An 18263-nucleotide genomic window follows, 5' to 3' on the forward strand; every position below is an offset into this window, starting at 1 on the left:
GGCCAAGCTAGGGTTGCTCATGTGGATGAGGATGCACAATCATCACATTTAGAGGATGCAGAAAGAGGGGACACCTTGGTAAATGAAAGAGTCCTACTAAGTGGTGAGATTGAACCAGGACAACGGAGGATTTTGTTCCGTACCAGATGCAAGTGTGAGGATAAATGTTGTGACGTGATCATTGATGGTGGTAGCACTGATAACTTGGTATTAGAAGAGATGGTCTCTAAGCTGAAGCTCAAGACGGAGAAACATCCCCAACCCTATCGGATTGCTTGGTTAAAAGATGATCATAAGGTCTTGGTAAGTGAACAATGTTTAGTAAAATTCAAAATTGGGAGTTACCATGATGAAGTTCTCTATGATGTTATTTCGATGGATGTTTGCCATCTATTGTTGGGTAGACCATGGCAGTTTGATAGACATGCAGTGCATGATGGACATGCAAACACATACTCTCTGACAAAGGATAGAGTTCGCCACAAATTGAAGCCCATGAAAAAGGAAGCTGAAAAGGTATGTAGCAATGCTAGGATTTGTCTTGTTGATGGAAAGAAGTTTTTAGATGGCATGAAACATCAGCATATGTGCTATGCTTTGATTCCTAGGAAAGATAAAGAAGATAGTAGTGAAATACCACTTGAAGTTTCAGATTTACTAAGAGAGTTTGGAGATATTATCCCTGATAATGTTCCAGATGGATTGCCACCAGTAAGGCAAATCAGTCATCAGATAGATCTGATTCCAAGAGCTAGTTTGCCTAACAAGGCTGCTCACAAGATGACTCCTACTGAAACAGAGGAGCTAAATAGACAGGTTCAAGAGTTGTTGAGGAAGGGCTTGATTCGAGAGAGCCTGAGTCCATGTGCAGTACCTGCAGTGCTCGCACCAAAGAAGGATGGAGAGTGGAGGATGTGTATAGATTCTCGAGCTATAAATAGGATAACCATCAAGTATCGGTTCCCTTTGCCAAGGATGGATGATCTTATGGACTGCTTGAGTGGAGCTCGGTACTTCACAAAGATAGATCTCAAGAGTGGCTATCATCAGATATGGATTCGAGAAGGAGATGAGTGGAAAACAGCCTTCAAGACCAAGGAGGGTCTTTATGAGTGGTTAGTCATGCCCTTTGAATTGACGAACGCCCCGAGCACCTTCATGCGGCTCATGAATGAGGTACTTAAGAAGTTCTTGAAAAAATTTGTTATTGTCTATTTGGGTGATATTTTAATTTTCAGCAAGACTTTGGAAGAACATTTACTGCATATTCATAGTGTCCTTGAAAGGCTAAGGGAAGAGAAACTGTTAATTAATCTGAAGAAGTGTATCTTTGCAAAAAGGGAGTTAGTCTATTTGGGGTTTGTTATATCACCTGAAGGTCTCAAAATGGATCTAGAGAAGGTAAAAGCCATCTTGGAATGGCCTACTCCAAGGTCTACTATTGAGGTAAGATCATTTCATGGTCTTGTTAGTTTTTACAAGAAGTTTATTAAGAATTTCAGTGGCATATGTGCACTCCTAACTGATACAATAAGAGGGGATAGAAAAGAGTTCAAATGGACTGCAGCAGCTGCAAGAAGTTTTAAATTGCTGAAGAAGAAGGTGACAGAACAGCCTGTCTTGGCACTTTAAGATTTTAGAAAAGTGTTCTAGGTGGATTGTGATGCTAGTGGCAGTGCTATTGGGGTTGTATTAAGCCAAGAAGGTAAGCCTATTGCATATTTTAGTAAAAAATTGAATGATGCAAAGAAGAAGTATTTTGTTTATGATCAAGAGTTCTATGCAATAGTTCAGGCTTTAAAGAAATGGAGGCATTATTTATTACCAAAGAAATTTGTTTTGTATACTGATCATCAGGCATTATAGTACCTAGAAAGCCAAGGTAAATTGAATCAGAGGCATATGAAGTGGGTAGAGTTCTTGTAGAGTTATACATTTGTGTTGAAGCATAGAAGTGGAAAATCTAACAGGGTTATAGATGCACTAAGTAGGAGATAGTTGTTGCTTACAGTAATGCAGGTTGAAGTAGTTGGGTTTGATGAATTCAAGAAATTGTACTCCGAAGATCCTAATTTTGCTGAAGCATGAAAAGCTTGTAAAGAGCCTGTTGTTGTAGATAGAACCAAGTGGTTAGACTATTTGATTCAAGATGGCATGTTGTTCAAGGGTAGTCAATTGTGCATTCCAAGAAGTTCCATGAGGGAAAACCTGATTAAGAAGAAACATAGTGGAGGGATGGCAGGACATTTTGGTCGAGATAAGACCATTGCCATTCTTAGAGAACATTATTTTTGGCCTCAAATTTCACAGGATGTGAAGAAGTTTGTACAGAGTTGCCAGGTTTGTCAAGTTTCCAAGGGGTTTAGTCACAATACTGGCCTATATCAGCCATTGTCTGTTCCATCAAGGCCATGGGAGGACATAAGTATGGATTTTATTCTTGGATTGCCAAGGACACAAAGGGGTAATCACTCAGTATTTGTGGTGGTTGATAGGTTCTCCAAAATAGCACATTTCATTCCATGCTATAAAACTCATGATGTTGTCCATATTGCAGACTTGTTTTTCAAAGTGGTGGTAAGACTACATGGTCTTCCAAGGAGTATAGTTTCTGACAGAGATACTAAATTTGTAGGGTATTTTTGGAGGACATTGTGGAAGAAGTTGAGAACAGACCTAAAATTCAGTTTCACGCATCACCCGCAGATTGATGGCCAAACAGAAGTGGTAAACAAAAGTCTAGGCAATTTGCTGAGATGTTTAGTTGGGGATAAGCCCAAGGGATGGGATTTGATTCTACCACAAGTAGAGTTTACTTATAATAACTCTATAAATAGGAGTACTAAAAAATCACAATTCCAAATTATATATGCGAGTAGCCCAAGGACTGCACCAGAGCTGAGGAAGATAGAACAAGGGGAGAGGAAAAGTGTTGAAGCTGAGGAATTTGCTGAACATATCAAGCGTCTACATGAGGAGGTTCAAGCACACATTACCAAGATGAATCAAGAATATAAAGCTAGGGCTGATCAAAGGATAAGACATAAGGAATTTCAAGTAGGGGATCTAGTCATGGTGCACTTACCAAAAGAAAGATTTCCAGCCGGTACTTACAACAAGCTGAAAATGAAAAAATTTGGCCCCTGCAAAATTTTGAAGAAACATGACTCAGGAAATGCATATGAAGTGGAACTGCCAGATGGTATTCACATTTCTCCCATTTTCAACATTGCAAATTTAACAGAGTATCATGATGATGGTGCAGATGAGGAGCTGGTGTTAGAGCCATGTCTGATTCCTATTTCTAAGAAGGAGATAGAAGACATTCTAGATCATCGTGTGGGTAGGAGTACCAGAAACAGGCAGTATGAAGAGTATTTGGTCAAATGGAAAGGACGATCGATCGAAGACTCAACTTGGATTTCAGCAGCTGAGGTTTCCCATTTGGGATTTCCTCTACCATTCATAAAGTAACAGGGTCACTTTTCAATCTACCCTAGGTGTCTGATGCAGGAGCATCCAGAGGTATAAGGGCAATCCTATGTCACCCAAAAAAATGTACTTAGACTTAGTTTCTATTTCATGTGTTTTCATTTTTGGATACTCATTTGGGTCAAATAAAGGTTCCAACTCTCACAGTTCCACTATCAGTGTGCTAGAAAATCCTGAAAAAAATAGGAGCACGCAATTTGGCCATCATTTTGGTGACCTAGAAGGTGTGAATTGGCCAGATGAATGTAATTGTGATTTAAAGCATTCCAGAAAAAGAATCACGTCAAAAGGCCCCACGGTTTGAAAGTTATTGCAGTTTTTTGGGTTTTGGAGACCTCCTAAGAATGCTTCAAAGTCAGGTTAGGGGAATTAAATGACCTCGAAAAGGGCCAAAAAATGGAGGATGAGCGAAGCTGATCCATAGGGCTATAGAGCGCTTCGAGAGCTTTTCGAAAATGTAAACGGTTCGTCAATCGGAGCTACGGTTCAAAAGTTATGCCTCCCGAAAGTTCGGTTACCATTTCTGGATTCTTCTAGATTTGCACCAACTTCTAACGCAGCTTCTAAAACCTTCTATTTTGTCGGTGGATGCCTATTAGCACTTTCTAGAATGTACTCTTAGTCCTTAACCCTCTAGGGTCTATTTAAGGAGATTTCTAGCATTGTAAAAAGTAGTTCGGAGTGGAGTTTGAGAGGAGGTACTGAAAGGAGAAATTATCTCTAGATTTATGCTATTGTAAGCCCTTAGGGCATGTTTTGAAATTTATTTTCTCTGTACTATTTGTACTAGCTTATTTTCTTAGTTAATACAATTTCTCTTTTCTGTTGTGTCCATTATGTTCTTGGGTTGTGTCCCCGTCATTTATTATGCTTTACTTTGCATGTTAGTAGGATGTTTTAGGAGTGACATTCTTACTATGTTAATACCAATGATTTCTTCGGTGCTTTGGAATGTTACGCATGGAGGGATGGCTAAAATCCATGATGGTCTAATGATGCTATTTATGGTTGGGAGAAACTGTGCACTTAGTTATTTATGTTTGTGATATATGGTTATCTTTTGTGATGGATGTTTATATCTTTTGTGATGATGTATCATTTATGATATGTGGTTTCATTTATGTTATTGCGTTATGGATTAATATTAGATGATGATGATGTACTTTATTTACTTGGATGTTTATTCTTTTAAACTTTTCATACCTTGTGATATGTACAGTGGATGATTGAGCTAAACTAAAATATAATTACAAAATGACACTTGTATATTGTTTAAGTACATTGGATGTATCATTGTTATTTCATAAGGATGGGATGTTAGATGAATAGTTAATTTAGATGTGATACAATGTTAAGGGATCTTTAAATAATGTAGCATGTTATGTTTATTTTTATTTGAATTGTTGCTATTGCTTCCGCAAATGTTATGAATGGTTTTATCTTTCATGTTTAAAAAAAAATTGTTTGGCAAACTTAGTAAAATTCTTTGGATCCCTTGGTGGGGCATTACATTTGGTATCAGAGCCCGAGTTTCAACATTGGGAGCTCTGGATATATTGGAATGCTACTAGTTATTAACTAGTTGAATAAAACGAAAATTTTGAACTATCATGTGTATCTTTTTCAAACTGAAAACTTGAAACTAGGTGAACTGAAACAGAACTTAAAACTGTTACTTGCATATTTTTTATATTTCAACACTTAGCTTTTAAAACTAAAAATTTTACTGAAAATCTAAACGAAGGCAAAACTAAAAATTGAAACTCATTCTAGTTGCAAAACATGTATCTTTTATCTAAGTTTCAAGGTAGTAGACCTTTGTTTATCTTTGCAAGCATTAAGTTGCTCTTGTTTAGAATGTATTAAGGGATATATTTCAGTAGTTGTTAAAGGAATGATGTTGGATCGATATGATTTTCGGTTTACTATTAAACTAGAATCATATTGCTCTAAGTGTGTTGTAAAATTCTCAGTGGAATCATATTCTCCTATAGGGAGGAAAAGGGTTCAATGGGACCCACATAGTGAGTATCTTAGCTTTTCATTCTTATAGGATTCCAAGAGTAAGCCTAATCTTAGGGGGGGTGGATGTAGTGCTTGCCCTTGGTTCGCATTTTGTTATCATTGCTGAACTCTTTTAGAACTAGTTTTATGTTGTTGGTTAGCAGCATTCTTTTGAGATTATCAAATATTGTGCTATGGATTCAGTTTATTATGTGATGAGATTACTTAGACTCTACATTTCATGTATGTATGATGATTATTTTTAGTGTTCGCAATTATTGATGATGATTACTACATTGCTTTCAGTTATTAATGATGATTAGTAAGATGATTTATTATCATGTGTGTTTTCTTATGGATACTTACCCCATACTTGCATGTGTATGGTGTGCGTGTTTGCTTTGCGTGTTTGCTTTTGTATAACGTGTCTTATGTGGTTAAGGAAGGGAGTCGTAGTCACCTGCTAGTCGGGATCTACACGATGCACCACTTCCTACCATTGTCTGTTTAGTTTAGTATATATTGTGTTTGTACATGTATGGTTTTTATGCAGGTTGCAGGTACCAGGTATCGACTTCCCTGAATTTGCTAGGATGAGCGTACCCTATCACATTATCTCAATGATAAGAGAGGAGAGATAAATTCTCAAGTCCAAATCTCAACCATTTAAGCCATTTTCCCTAATTGGAAAATTAGGACAAGTATCTGAGTTGAGTACCCTTCGAATATGTTGAATGACATAATTTGTGATATTAACCCTTGGTTTGATTTTGTATGTATTTTGGCTATGATGGGTTTTCATATTTTTACCCTTGTGAAGTCTTTGATGTATTTTCTATTAATTAAGGCTAATTAAAAAGATTTTAATTAATGGTTTAATTAAATGGAAAATTAATATGGTATTTTAATATTTATTTTATTTTATTAATTGAGAAATTAATTAAATAAAATAATTAAATTTGAGAATAAAAAATTAAAAGTTTAAATTTGAAATGTGACAACATTTATTTTAATAATAATATATTTGGAGTTCATTTTTAAATAAATGACTAAATAATATTATTATTAAAGGTAATAAATATTTTAGCAATTAAGTTTTGGAAAATAAAATTTAAAAGTGAAAAATATATTTTAAATTATTAAAAGATTCTAAATCTCATATGATTAAAATATAAATATATTAAGATTGAAAAGTGGAGATATTAAAGTTAGTGCATGAGACTTAATAAATAAAATAATAATAATAAAAGTTATAAAATTTAAATAGAGATTATTTAAAAAGTAAATTGGAGTTATAAGCTTGCATGGGAATTAACATGTGTCAACAACACAGGAGTTAGTACATCAATTAAGCACAAAGTGTCTACAATTCTATGACTCATCAAAAAGAATTGGAAAAGATCCATGCTTAGTTGGTGACACCTTTTAGCAGTTTCAAGAAGCAATCCAAAGGTTTCTTGAGAGCTCTTTATATTCAGGCATTCATAGAAGCTTCGATATAGCGTGGAGAGCAATTGGGGAATGGAAGTTACAATCTACAAGCTTAAAATGGAAGCTTCAAAGCTGACATGCGGGGGAGGAGATTCATATGCTTGTATATTTTCTACTTGCTTCTATGCTCCTTCTAGCTCTTCTAATCACTTGGAGGATTCGGTCGGCTTGGATTCTTGGAAGAATTGCGAATGATGGAGAAGGAAGGGATTTTCTATGAACTTCTGAGGCATGGCAAATTAGCATCAATGTCTAGGTGCACTCGTGATATTCTCATATTCCCTTTGCACTCTTTCTCTTCCTGTCTTCATCATATCTGTTTTATGTGTCTAAATACTATTTGTGATTGAATCTACTATTTGAAATTGGAATCTAGATATTTTATTTGGATGAGAAGAAAAACAATAGAAAAACTCTAGTTCCAAATGAGAAAGAAATTAGATTTTAATCGGGTTTGGGTTCGAATTTATATTAAATTAGAAAGATAAGATTTGGAATTAAAATAGAAATTCTAAGTTGAAAATTTGAATGATTAGATGTAATATTTCTATCAATTATATTTTTAGATGCATATGAACAAACCCTTTTATGGTTAAACTTAGAGAACAATTATTTTAAGAAAAAATTCTTAATTCATCACAAATTGTCCTGTTGCTGCCCCTTGGATAGACCCGAACTCAGTCATTAATAACTTTTGTATTGGGATCGAATTTATTCAATCGCTCTGGTTAGAATCGGCGCAACTTGGCCTTCTCCAACATATTTAAATTTCAGCTCGATCCAACAGTTCATTAGGGAGATATGGCCGTTGTACTAGGACTGTTTTATTCAATGACAGATATTTCTCCATTTCCCATAACCAAGAGTTCTTTATGCTTAAACTTCATAAAAATAATATATCAAAGCATGGAATGAATTAAATATATTATTGCAATCTTCTCTTATTAGAATCTTATTAATATGCATTAGTTTTATATGGTTTATTATCTAATCTAATTAAATCAAATTTAATTAAGATTAGTTAATAGTAGAAGAAGTGTAATTAATTATTAGTCAATCTAAGTAAATGGAATTTTTTAAATGAGAGAAAATTAAAAGAAAAGATATTTTAATATAGTTTATATAGTGGACTTTTTATAATGTATATTAAATATTATTTAATATATATTGAAAAATCTAGAGATGGTAATTTTATATTACGAGACTTTAATGATAATGGATTAAGATTTAATTGACATGGAGTCATTGTTATAACATTGTTATAATTTGAATTACTATGGTATTATTAATACGTTATATATTATTAACTAAATTATTGATATACCTTAACGGTATTAAGAGTTAGCTAATGAAGCTTATGTAAAGTTTTCTAAATCAATTAATAATAGTTCTGATGAGTTTATTATTTATTAATATTTGTTGAGTCTAACAAACTATTAATAAAGAATAGTTTAAATAGTTTAAATAGTTATGAATTAATACGATCAGAGTTAATCTGGAGGAGATTAGTTAATAATTGAAGTACTGTAAAAGATATTAATCAAATTGAATTGGTTAATAATTTGGAGGAGTATTAATTAATTGAATCAACGTACATAGGGAAAACTTATTTGAGATAATAATACTTGGTATTGGAGATTTATCATAACTTGTTATTATTAAAATAAAAATGGAAACATGACGAATATGGTCATTATAGATTTATTAATAAGATTTCCAATATAGTTTTTCATTAAATATTAGCAAGTTATTATTATTGAATTATTAATATGATCTTTTGAGTATTGAATTATAGTTGACTTTTATCATACAAAATTATAGTTAATTATTAGTCAACTGATATTAATTGGAATGTTGCTATGATTATGTAATTATTAATTAAATCAATCAATGAGAGTTAATTAGATTTAATTAACAATTAAGTTAAGTAATGAAGATTTAATTGATATAATTCTTTTAATAAGATTGTAGAAATATTGATATCAAGTTGATAGGTCTTATTCTTATGACTTGAATGATGACCTTAGATATTTAATGGTGAAGACTTAGTAATATTTAATTGAGGACTATTAGAATATGGACCTATGTTAATTGATTGATGTAATTGATCATTTTAATAAAGTTATAATCTCTTATTCGAAGAATGATAATTGGTCCTCTTATAATATAACGAATAATGATCCTAAAAAAATTGAAAGGTTAATCAATTATAATATGGATCATGGTTAAATATAAAGGACAATTTAATTAAGGTCAATGATGATCAGTTTAGTGAATATTTATCCTTAAGTTATTTTTAGAATGTAATTCTTAATAATGGAAGGATAATTCTATCGGGGAACAAATGGGTTGACGTGTAGGTCAAATGATAAATCCTATACACTTGAAGTATACTTGCAAACAGAAAATTGGAAACCTCTACACTTAATTCAACTATGTAATATAGCAAAATCAAAATATGTGTTTGCATCGTGTATTCTATATGCTTATTGTTTTGGGTTTTTGGGTTGACTAGTGTTAACCAGTCCTAGGTTGTTACCAGAGGCTCGGGGGTTATTAGATATGATGGCATGTTGATCTTATTTGGTCTCGATCTTTATAAGCCCAACCATGATTATGTGATCGTATGCTCTATGAAATGTTTGTATTTGTTCTTCAGCCTTTATGTGTGAAGCTGAGATGTATATATATCTGAGATGCTTGAGCTAATCATTTTTGAGTTATCGATCAGTTATCCTTGGATTATTTTCTAGTCGCCATGATGGGACTGAAATATGGATTTATTTCTTAATGGTGACATGTTTTGACTCAACCATTTTGGAGTCTTCGATCAGTATGATTTTGAGATATTCTTGGTTGCTTGTTGAGAACCAATGGATACTTATGATTATCAGTGATGCCTTCAGTTGCCAATAGAGAACTGTTGTGGTCATGATTTTCTATGGATGCTTTTTCAGATGCTCATGGAGATTTGATGATTCTTATCTTGGAGATTTGATGATTCTTATTATGGATATTTGATGCTTTTATGCATATTTGATAATTTTATTATGGATTATCTTTTATGATTTTGAGATTTATGATTCCATGAGCTTAGGGTAGGTAATCTACTTTAGTGTCAGGAAGTGGCTTGCAATGGGGGCCAGAGCCCTAAGTGGCTGCCAAGGTAACTCATTGTAAGTTTGGTTAATAAGAGATAACATTTACACACTAAATGGGGATTAAATGAACCTAAAAAGATAATTGTTTTGATGTTCTCGCCCATGCCTTGAGTGCTTGTACAGGCTAAGATGGGAGTAGTGAGAACGCATGGTTGTGATCGTGCATTCCGTAGTATGCCTCATCAGTATGAGAGGATACTAGTGGCCGCATGAGATTAGTATGGACCCGTGGAGTTTAGCTAACTGTCAGGGTAATTTGTACGTGATAATTGTGATGACACTTTCTCGCTTGCAGAGTAGGTTTCCTACATGTCTTTGTGTGCCTCTGGGAATTAGATGTCGATTTTGTGTGTGTTGGAACTTTTGAGTTAGTATATTTTTAGGATTCTTGGACTTATAGAGATTTGTGCTTCGTGAATTGATATCCTGTTTGGGACTTGAGATTATCTCCTCAGCACGGTGGGAGTGGACCACTTAGGTTCCACGCAATCGGGTGGTAGTGTATTTTCACTCTTATCATTTGAGATCCGTCCGAGACACCGTGGCTGGAGTATCCTTGGTTGGTATTTATTCTTCATTATGTTCTTGGAGCATTATGATAGATAATATACCTTATGATAGATGTATTTACTGGTATGTTCTTATATTGATGATTTGTTTTAGTTTGCATATGTTAGTTGATGATTTATTATGCTTTACTTTGCATGTTAGTAGGATGTTTTAGGAGTGACATTCCTACTATATTAATACCGATGATCTCTTCGGTGCTTTGGAATGTTACGCACCGAGGGATGGCTAAGATCCACGATGGTCTAATGATGCTATTTACGGTTGGGAGGAACCGTGCACTTAGTTATTTATGTTTGTGATATATGGTTATCTTTTGTGATGATGTATCATGTATGATATGTGGTTTCATTTATATTATTGCATCATGGATTAATATTAGATGATGATGATGTACTTTATTTACTTGGATGTTTATTCTTTTAAGCTTTTCATACCCTGTGATATGTACAGTGGATGATTGAGCTAAACTAAAATATAATTACAAAATGAAACTTATATATTGTTTAAGTACATTGGATGTATCATTTTTATTTCATAAGGATGGGATGTTAGATGAATAGTTAATTTAGATGTGATACAACGTTAAGGGGTCTTTAAAGAATGTAGCCTGTTATGTATATATGTTATGTTTATTTTCATTTGAATTGTTGCTATTGCTTCCACAAATGTTATGAATGGTTTTATCTTTCATGTTTAAAAAAAAAATTGTTTGGCAAACTTAGTAAAATTCTTTGGATCCTTTGGCGGGGCATTACAAAGAGGTTGCATTTTGATCATCCACCAGCAGCATAGGATAGTATAGTTGTCATAAGATGTGTCATGAGATATTTTGAGATGCAATATGCCACATTTTATATAGAAATATTGATACTATACACATTTTGATGGCATGATCAGTCACATTTTGTATATGGATCTATGTATTTTGATATATATTTGTGTAATTTGTCTATGGATACATGAACTTTGATATATATTTGCATAGTTTGTCTATGGATACATGTATTTTGATATTTTTTTTTCATTTATGTTCACAATGATATACATATTAATTTAGTATAGTATTGTTCAATTTATCATGGATCATGTGTATTGTTCATGTTTAATGAAGGTACAGCTCTGATACCACTGACGAAGGTATTCTCTGATACCACTTGATAGAGGGCCACCCCACCCTTACCCACTCACAATCAAGAAAGCAACAATATAGAGACCAAGAAAAAAAAAATGCTTCACAAATAATTTTATTATACTTGAAAAATCCTTACAACACCCACAAGATGATATGACTTCTTCAACATAAGAGAAATCATGAATAAGAGTCTTCACACCAAGAGCTTCACCAATAACTTCTACTTGAAGAGCTACACCTTTAGAGTTTTTGCACCTTGAAGTCTTCACACCTTCTAGCTTCTACTTCTCAAACTTCTCCTTGAGCTTCCACTCCTCAAGCTACTCCTTGAGCTTGATTAGAAATGCTCATATGCCTTGCTTAAATAGGCACTTACCACCCTATGCATGACTTATCCACAACCTTCTAAAACTTCCATAACCTTCTAGAATTACAACTAAGCACCACCATGTGGCCCAATTAGAAAATTACATTTCCTTTATGGATCACAACAAATATTAAATGCAAGATTTAAGAAACTTTCCACAAGCTTCTAAGATGCCACCTACACACCTCGATTAATGTAATGACAACTATTTTTATTTTATTTTTCTATTTATGCCACCTATGCACCTCGAAAATAAAAATCCTCTTTTTCTTTCTTTTCTCCTTTTTTTTTTTATTATTTCTCCTCTAACTTTCGTCACTTTTCTCTCCCCTCCAGAATTTTTTTTATTTTTTATTTTTTTTTGTTTTGCCTTTTTTTCTTTTTCGATTTTTTTTTTTTTTCCCAATAATTTTTCAATGCAAGATGCTCCTGCATCAGACTCCCCCGGTAGATAAAAAAGTGTGTCCCACACTTGGACGCCAAAAAGAAAATCTACAACCATCTTCATCTTCACCAAAGGCTTCCACCTCAGTAGGAACAACAAAACCACCATGCAAATCCTCCACATCTGCATTACTCTATCAAACACTAGAATCTCAACCATCCAATCAACATGCTCATTCCCAGGAACAAACTGAACATAATGCTTCATTAGCAAACTCCCATTCACATCAACAACTAGTGAATCCACACCAGCAGCAACAAACCCCGCATTAGCAACAACAAACTCCATATCAGCACCAACATATAGATCTCCATCAATACATGCCAAACTCTCTACACCAACAACCTCATTGCTCACAACAAGATGCTCTGCAATACATAACTCACCTCCAACAACTGAATCATCCACCTCCAAGTGCTCCATAATCTCCATGTCAGATTCAACCAATTGATCATGAAAACCAACCTCGATCCCAACATCAATAACATTAGGAATATCTTTAGCAACAACCTCTAGTTGCTCTGCAGGTTCTGCATCAGGCTCCACAAACTGATCAGCAAAACCATCCTCTTCCACCTTGACCTTCTTAGCTTTAGCATCCAACCGAGCAAACATCTTAGAAAAATTCCTCTCCACTATATCATGGATTTTTGCAATCATCTTAGGGTCCAATCCTCTTGGAGCCATCTCCCAAGATCTTCGTAAACCCTCTGGAACAAATCCTTCCCACGCTCCTTGTGACAACCAAATTGTTTGCAAGTTAGATCGCAATCTGCCACCTCGCACGAACAATCAAGAACCACATCACAAGTCTAGGACAACGAATTTGCAATCCACAAGCTCTGATAAACTTTGCCCAACCAAGGTCCTAGTACAAACTGCCTCACACTTCGGCGATCTGCTTGTACACTCAGGAACTCCTGCTCTGATACCACTAATGAAGGTACAACTCTGATACCACTGACGAAGGTATGCTCTGATACCACTTGATAGAGGGTCACCCCACCCTTACCCACTCACAATCAAGAAAGCAACAATATAGAGACCAAGAAAAAAAAATGCTTCACAAATAATTTTATTATACTTGAAAAATCCTTACAACACCCACAAGATGATATGACTTCTTCAACATAAGAGAAATCCTAAATAAGAGTCTTCACACCAAGAGCTTCACCAATAACTTCTACTTGAAGAGCTACACCTTTAGAGTTTTCACACCTTGAAGTCTTCACGCCTTCTAGCTTCTACTTCTCAAACTTCTCCTTGAGCTTCCACTCCTCAAGCTACTCCTTGAGCTTGATTAGAAATGCTCATATGCCTTGCTTAAATAGGCACTTACCACCCTATGCATGACTTATCCACAACCTTCTAGAATTCCTCCTACACAATATCCACAACCTTCTAAAACTTCCATAACCTTCTAGAATTACAACTAAGCACCACCATGTGGCCCAATTAGAAAATTAAATTTCCTTTATGGATCACAACAAATATTAAGTGCAAGATTTAAGAAACTTTCCACAAGCTTCTAAAATGCCACCTACACACCTCGATTAATGTAATGACAACTATTTTTATTTTATTTTTCTATTTATGCCACCTATGCACCTCGAAAATAAAAATCCTCTTTTCCTTTCTTTTCTCCTTTTTTTTTAAATTATTTCTCCTCTAATTTTCGTCACTTTTCTCTCCCCTACAGAATTTTTTTTTTTTTTTTTTTTGCCTTTTTTTCTTTTTCGATTTTTTTTTTTTTTTTTTTTCCAATAATTTTCCAATGCAAGATGCTTCTGCATCAATGTTTATGGAATATCATTCATTTTGATTATGTTTGTTATATTTGATTCAAATGTAATAATATATGAAGAACATTTTAACAACCTCTATTATCAAATTTTGATGCAATATTTAATTTTAAATGATATAATATATGTTTAATTTGAAATGATCTCTGTAATCCCTTAAGATGTCACTATGGTTCACTTGCCCAAACACACATAGAGCACCTTGGAGACTCTTTAGTACGGGGTGGCCATGAATGATGTAGAAAAATGATGTCACTAGGGTTCACCTACCCATCGGAAGCTAATGGTGTTGATGATTCGATGCCAAGATCAGTGATTTCAAAGTTACACAATGATGCACCTATGAACTAAGGCACACTGCGAGTTTTGGCATCGAGCAAGATCGTTGTGCTGAATCCAAATGAAATGTGATCTTCATAAATAAGATAGTTTATCATAAGCCTCAGCATGACTATCCTTTAGCATTCAATAGTTCACTGAGAGCCCCCATGAGATCCAAGTTATGACCCTCGAAAAATTGACCTCAAAATGCACTTAGAGCACCTTGGCGACTCTTTAGTATTGGGTGGCCGCAAATGTTGGAGGCTTTCCATGGCTAGAAAAAAGGTGTCACTAGAGTTCACCCACCCATTTGGAGTTAATGAGGCTGGCAATTCGATGCCAAGATCAGCGGTTTCAAAATTACGTAGTGATGCACCTATAAACTAAGGCACACTACAAGTTTTGGCATCGAGCGAGATCGTTGTGTCGAATCCATATGGAATGTGATCTCTTGGAAATGAGATAGGTTATTGTAGGCCTTGTCATGACCTTCCAATAGAATTCAATGTTTCATCGATAGCCCCCATGAGCTCCGAGTTATGAACCTCAGAAGATCGACCTCGAAAAGCACTTAGAGCACCTTAGAGACTCTTCGGTACAGGGTGGCCGTGAGATGGAGGATTTTTCTGGTTGGAACAAGGGTGTCATTAGGGTTCATCCACCCATATGGAGCTAATGGTACTGACAATTTGATGTCAAGATTAGTGGTTTCAAAGTTATGCAATAATGCACCTATGAACTAAGGCACATTGCGAATTTTAGCATTGAGCGAGATCATTGTACCAAATCCAAATGGAATATCATCTCTCAAATATGAGATAGGTTATTGTAGACCTCAAAATGACCTTCTTGTAGAATTTTACATTTCACCAATAGCCCACATGAGCTCTAAGTTATGACTCTCAGAAGATCGACCTCAAAATACACTTAGAGCGCCTTGGAGACTCTTTGGTATGGGATGGCCACAAATGATGGAGGCTCTCCGTAGCTAGAAAAATGGTGTCACTAGGGTTCACCCACCCATCTAGAGCTAATGGCACTAACAATTCGATGTCAAGATCAATGGTTACAAAGTTACACAAAGATGCACCTATGAACTGAGGCACACTATGAGTTTTGGCATCGAGTGAGATCATTGTGCCAAATCCAAATGGATTGTGATCTCTCAAAAATGAGATAGATTATTTTAGGCCTTAGTATGACCTTTTTGTAGCATTTGAGGTTTCACTGATAGTCCCCACAAGCTCTAAGTTATGACCCTCGAAAGATCGGCCTTGAAACGCGCATAGAGCACCTTGGAGACTCTTTGGTATGGGGTGGCTGCGAATAATGGAGGCTCTCCATGGCTAGAACTTGGGTGTCACTAGGGTTCACCCACCCATCCAGAGCTAATGGAGCTAATGATTCGATGCCAAGATCAACAGTTTCAAAGTTACACAGTGATGCATCTATGAATTGAGGCACACTATGAGTTTTGGCATCGAGTGAGATCATTGTGCCAAATTGAAATGGAATGTGATCTCTTGGAAATGAGATAGTTTATTGTAGGCCTCAGCATGACCTTCTTGTAGCATTCAACATTTCAATGATAGCCCCCACGAGCTCTGAGTTATGACCCTCAGAAGATTGATCTTGAAATGCACTTAGAGCACCTTGGAGACTCTTCGGTACAGGAAGGTCATGAATGATGGAGGATCTCCATGGCTGGAAAAAGAGTTTCACTAGGGTTTGCCTTCCCACTTGAAGCTCATGGCACTAAAAATTTGATGCCAATATCAATGGTTTCAAAGTTACATAGTGATGCACCTATGAACTAAGGCACACTATGAGTTTTGTCATCGAGCAAGATCACTGTGCCGAATCCAAATGGAATGTGATCTCTCAAAAATAAGATAGATTATTTTAGGCCTCGGCATAACCTTCCTATAGCATTCAACATTTCACCAATAGCCCCCACGAGCTCTAAGTTATGATCATCAAAAGATCAACCTCGAAACACACTTAGAGCACTTTGGAGACTCTTCAATATGGGGTGGCCACAAATGATGGAGGATCTCTGTGGCCAGAACAAGAGTGTTACTAGGGTTTACCCACCTATCCAAATCTAATGCAACTGAAGATTTGATGCCAAGATTAGCGGTTTCAAATTTATGCAGTGATGCACCTATGAACTGAGGCACACTATGAGTTTTGACATCGAGCGAGATCATTGTGCCGAATCCAAATGGAATGTGATAAGTATTTTAGGCCTCAACATGACCTTCTTGTAGCAGTCAACATTTCACTAATAGCCATCACAAGCTCTGAGTTATGACCATTTGGAAGATCACCCTTGGAACACACTTAGAACACCTTGGAGACTCTTCAATACACAGTGGCCATGAACGATGGAGACTCTCCATGGCTAGAACAAGGGGGTCACTGGGGTTATTATTAAGTTGACAATTTATTTTTTACCTTCCTCAAATTTTTGGCATTGGGACAATGCAAGTTTGGTGTTAGTATGTATTAAAATCATCATTTTTTAGGTCCCTCCACATAAATTACATTAAGTAAAAAGATCTATGTTTTTTTACATTAAATCAACGAGTTTACATTTACAATATCTCAAGTTTTTCATCATTGTTACATCAACTTACAACTATCAAAAATTGTAGTGTCAAAAGTCATAGTGTCAAAAATAGAAAGGATTTTTCTTCATTCTTCTCCTTTTTTAATTTTTTATCTTCATGCATGGATACTCTTCATGATGTACCTACATTCCAATATCATAAAAAATATTAGTGAATAATTGTATTAAACAAGATAATCATCAGTTCACCGAATCATTATGAACAAAAGAAAATGAGAAGTAAATATACCTAGTTGGGCGTTCATGTAGGGTCCTCTCTCTGTTTTAGGATCTCCAATAGGGCTTCATGTTCAACATTAGTAATAGTAAAAAGTTCTTTTACTTTTGGTCTTCCTTGATGCTTCAACAATTCACATTTGCTGTTATAATAAGATGTGAATGTATGAGAATTATTTTGCACTTATGATAGTACTCAAATGTAGGAATTACATTCCTTCTAAGCATGTATATATGTAGCCATGTTCTAGTAACAACAACTAAATCAGCAGGATATATGAATCCATCGTCATCTGTGATCAGTTGTGCAAGCTTTTGTTTACCTCTTACACAATGTGCTAACCAATAATCTAAATTATCATCATTCCCCTGTGGTGCAACTAATGCAAAGAAATGTCTTGGCTGAAGAAAATCCAATAGATGGTTATGCTCAAGTGAACTTTCCATGTCATCATTTCTAATAGAGGGTATGATAGAAAATGGAGTAAGATAATGTGGAGCCCATGGGTGCACCCACTCACTTGGCTCACAGTGATCCTAATCATATTGAAAACAACTAGGAAAGAAGCAAGCTAGTTGTCATGTCCAAATGGTCCATATACTAGAATCAGAGCTCTGGAATGAATGCAT

This window comes from Cupressus sempervirens, chromosome 6, assembly GCF_028749045.1.
Source record: "Cupressus sempervirens isolate cs-2001-9-10 chromosome 6, ASM2874904v1, whole genome shotgun sequence".
NCBI classification, from domain to species: Eukaryota; Viridiplantae; Streptophyta; class Pinopsida; order Cupressales; family Cupressaceae; genus Cupressus; species Cupressus sempervirens.